The 5,000-nt window shown below is 39.1% G+C and overlaps 1 protein-coding gene across 3 annotated transcripts in view; it reads left to right on the forward strand.

The window, feature by feature from the left end:
• Nucleotides 1-5,000, forward strand: part of luzp1 (leucine zipper protein 1) — a 108,968-nt gene that overhangs the window by 97,994 nt on the left and 5,974 nt on the right. The gene's annotated exons all lie outside the window — the stretch shown is intronic.

Here is a 5,000-nt window from a genome sequence, read left to right on the forward strand (position 1 = left end):
CAACCAGGTATGGTGAAGATAAGGTACTTTTTAAAAATTTTTATAAAATAAGATAAATAAATTAAAAACATTTTCTTGAATAAAAAAGAAAGTAAAACAATATAAAAACAGTTACATAGAAACTAGTAATTAATGAAAATGAGTAAAATTAACTGTTAAAGGTTAGTACTATTAGTGGACCAGGAGCACGCACAATCATGTGTGCTTACGGACTGTATCCCTGCAGACTGTATTGATATATATTGATATATAATGTAGGAACCAGAATGTTAATAACAGAAAGAAACAACCCTTTTGTGTGAATGAGTGTAAATGGGGGAGGGAGGTTTTTTGGGTTGGTGCACTAATTGTAAGTGTATCTTGTGTTTTTAATGTTGATTTAATAAAAAAAAAAATAATAATAATAATTTAAAAACCGATACCGATAATAAAAAAAACGATACCGATAATTTCCGATATTACATTTTAAAGCATTTATCGGCCGATATTATCGGACATCTCTAGTTAGCATCGATTAGCTTGCAGTCATGCACTGACCAAATATGCCCGATTAGCACTCCAACAAGTCAATAGCATCAACAAAGCTCACCTTTGTGCATTCACGCATAGCATAAAAAACTTGGTGGACAAAATGAGACAAAGAAGGAGTGGCATAAAACACGTCTTATCGTGGCAGTGTCGGAGAATGTTGTACCTTGAAGCACCTTGAAGATTCTAGCGGGAACTCTCGTTCAACCCTTTTTCGATTACGCTTGCATCTCCTGGTACCCTAGCACCTCCAAAACCCTCAAATCTAGACTCCAAACATCCCAGAAAAAGCTAGTCAGGTTACTTTTAGACCTCCACCCCAGATCACACCTCACTCCAACCCACTTCTCCAAAGTGGGCTGGCTCAGGGTGGAGGACAGAGTAAAACAACTTGCACTGAGCCTAGTCTATAAAATCCGCTACACCTCCCTGATACCGAAGTACATGTCAAACTACTTCCTTAACGTAAATGACCGCCATAACCACAACACCAGGGGGAGTTCCTCAAACCACGTTAAACCCAGATTCCGATCTAACAAAGGTCTTAACTCATTCTCCTTCTATGCCACATCAATATGGAATGCACTCCCAACAGGTGTAAAAGAAAGTGCATCTCTATCCACCTTCAAAACCGCACTAAAACAACACCTCCAGGCAACTTCAACCCTTGACTAACACCCTCCCCCTCCCCGGATTGTAAATAACCAAATGTAAATAATCAAATGTATTTCTAATGTATATACTTGTTCTTATGCTATGTGAACTCACTATGTTCTCTGCTCGCTGTACATATCCTACCAAGTCAGACCTACACTGTTTCAATGCCCATTTCTCTGATGATGCAATTGTTGATGACTGAAGTGCTGTTATCAACCAAACCCTCCTCATCCCACCCCCCAGGATTGTAAATAATGTAAATAATTCAATGTATATACTCTGATGATTAACTTGTGTGATGACTGTATTATGCTGATAGTATATATTTGTACCATGAATTAATTTACGTGGACCCCGACTTAACCAAGTTGAAAAACTTATTCGGGTGTTACCATTTAGTGGTCAATTGTACGGAATATGTACCGAACTGTGCAATCTACTAATAAAAGTTTCAATCAATCAATCAAACATGTGAACAAACTGCGGTGAGTTCAGGGACCGCCAAAATTAGTAGGACAAAACGGCGCTCGGCAAATACTCTCACCGGTGACGCAAGTTTAATATAATTAGTGGGATTTCTAACAATTAGGAAGGTTTGTGTCATGTTTGTCGTTCTACAGAAATCATATTAAAACAAAACAAAAAAATGTTCCCCTCATATTTTTCCATCTGCATTTCCCCTCGGGGATTAATAAAGTATTTCTGATTCTGATTCTGATTTTCATACATTTTTGGAAACTAGGGCGGTGGTAAAGATCTAGAGCCGAGGGTTGCCGATCCCCAACCTAGCATAACAACTAGTTTAGCTCATAACTTTAGTTATCATGGATTTTTTTAAGCCGAGCGTACTAACACGACTGCTTATTGTTGGGATTGCTTGTGTGTGCATGCTGGGGGTGTGTCTATATATGCTAACCGGTGTTCCTATTTATGTATATGTTTTTATGTCATTTTAAGCCAGTGACATACAGCAACTTTACATATTTCACTACATTAATCTAAAGCAGGGAAAGTTACCCGTCAATTTCATGCTTAAATAGGCCAGACTTGGGTTTAGTGTTTTCTCTGTTGCCAAACACAATTTCCTTTTTAAAATGGACTCTTTTGCAGAATTCATTTGTGAACAGAAGCTGCTGTGTGACGCCGCCAGAACTCTGGCCTTTCTCACTGGATCTATCCTCCCAGGACACATTAGCAGCATTTCTAGCAGGCTGACGTTGCTCCTCGCCAAATATTTTCCTAAAGCCACACGTGAACATGTTCTCATAGTCTGCAACCTAAGGCCCGGCAGTGGAGAACACTGTTTTAAAAAAAAAAAAAAAAAAAAAAAAAAAGCTCACAGCTTGCTTACCATACAAGGAGAATATGCCACACTAATGTTTCCTCTCCTCAATGACTGGAGCAGGAAGTGACCACAGTGATCACACCCACTCCGCAGGCTTGGCAAATGACTTTATTTCCTGTCGGTTGCCCTCGGAGACGTAGCGAGTCAGGCCAGCAGGGCTCCATCAAAGCCCATTAGCCCACAAAATGTCAGTAATTACAGTGCTGGGAAATGACAGAAGGCTGGTAAAGTGTGACTTTGCGAAGTCGCTCAGGTTGAAAGAGGAGCATGGGCCCTTATGGCCGTTACCAAATGATACATCTCCCGGCTTGGGGACATGTTTTCTGGTTGGAGGTTGAAGGATTACATGCCCACATAATCAAGCAATCCAAGCGAGGCTCCAGGAAAATGCCAACAGTGCAACCTCTGAAAGTCTAAGTTGTACGCTTCAAATTTTCGGCTAAATCCGACTCCGAGGCTAGCCATTATGGCCTAGAAATAACATCTCTAGGCAGTGCTGTGCAAAATGAACAAAAATAGTTATCCGGATATAGGTAATTATATATCCTGAAAACAATATATTACAGTATAGTAATTTTTCTTCAAATGACATATACTGTATACCACAGGTGGGTAGTAACGCGCTACATTTACTCCGTTACATCTACTTTTGGGATAAATTGTAGTTTTAATGCAACATACTTTTACTTTTACTTGAGTATATTTATAGAGAAGAAATGCTACTTTTACTCCGCTCCATTTATCTACATTCAACTCGCTACTGATTTTTATCGATCTGTTAATGCACGATTTGTTTGTTTTGGTTAGGGTTAGACAGACCTTCAAAGTAGGATCTATCGCATGCCTGCGTTTCACCAATCAAATACAGTCACTGGTGACGTTTGACTCCGTTTCACCAATCAAATACAGTCACTGGTGACGTTTGACTCCGTTTCACCAATCAAATACAGTCACTGGTGACGTTTGACTCCGTTTCACCAATCAAACAGAGCCAGGCGGTCACATGATTAACTGCACATAAAGTTTCAGCGGCAAACAACAACAAGCTTAAGCTTACATGAACTCAACGTCAAATTTGAGGAAGCACATCGCGGTAAGTAACGTTAGTAGATATTTTGGCTGTCACCGTAGGCTGATGTTAACTTCCCTGCTATGAATCACTGTCAAATGTACATCGTGTGGGGACATTTATTAACGCACTGCAGCCTCATAGAGAGACAGACAAAGACACACACACACACACACACGCATGCATTGAAACACCAATCAGAAGTGCACTGTGTGTTCTCAGGTGCAGCCCACACCTATCAGTTTATGGTTTGCGTAAAGGCTAACTTGTTATTTTCCTTTGTAATCTCTGCCTACTGAGCCTATGGTGCTGTTTAGTTATTGTGGCTCAATTTGCCTTAATTTTTTTATGTTACTGTATTATTATTTAATATATATTATTGTTTTAGTTGCTTAAGAGATATTCCTGGCTCTGAATTTGCTCATTGCTATTTTTATGTTTTTGTGCATTATTTGTTGCCGTCGTCATTAAACGAACAGGTTACTCATCAGTTACTCAGTACTTGAGTAGTTTTTTCACAACATACTTTTTACTTTTACTCAAGTAAATATTTGGATGACTACTCCTTACTTTTACTTGAGTAATAAATCTCTAAAGTAACAGTACTCTTACTTGAGTACAATTTCTGGCTACTCTACCCACCTCTGCTGTATACACACTAAGTATACCGGTACTAATAATGTACCTTTGTACTAATGAGTTAAAAACGATACTATACTGCCTTTTAAAAATACCGGTACTTTATTTTTCATCAGCATGTTGCTATGCGTCGGTGACGTACAAGCTGAGGCGCATGATGTTGAGTGTGTCAAAACACACACACACTAGAGCGCATACAAACAGAAAGAGCGTGGGGTGGAAGAATGACAAAAAACATCAATTCTACTGATTAATAAAGAGTGTGCGTGCAGAGCAATATGGAGGCATTTGGACTTCAAAACCCATTGTACGTTGTTTACGTCCATACTCCCGCCATCTCTCACCGTAAAGTTCTTTAAAGTGACGTAAAAAAAACTATTTCAAATCAGCAGTGTTGCGGCAGCTAAATTAGCCGCAGCCCCTTAGTTTATTGGGTATAATTTTTTTAAGAAAACAATCTTTTAAAAAAAAAACATTAAAGAAATAGTAGTTGCTTTGGTAGGTTGCGGGTTAATATGGCCATGCTTTTATTCTGAACCTGGCTTGGGCCTGAACAGGAAGTTAGTGTGTGCATGTTTTAAAGCTGTGTAGCGAGACAGTAGTGTCTATGTTGCTGCTGAAGATGATGATACTAAAGCTCATTTTTCCTAGAAATGACCCCCTTGGGTCTTATATTTTATTTGGACTAAAGCTGACTTTCAAAAGAAGAACACGTTGGAACAGGACTTGATGACTTAAGAGGGTTCAAGAGGATTTCCTATA

This window comes from Nerophis lumbriciformis, linkage group LG08 (genome assembly GCF_033978685.3).
Source record: "Nerophis lumbriciformis linkage group LG08, RoL_Nlum_v2.1, whole genome shotgun sequence".
Lineage (NCBI taxonomy): Eukaryota > Metazoa > Chordata > Actinopteri > Syngnathiformes > Syngnathidae > Nerophis > Nerophis lumbriciformis.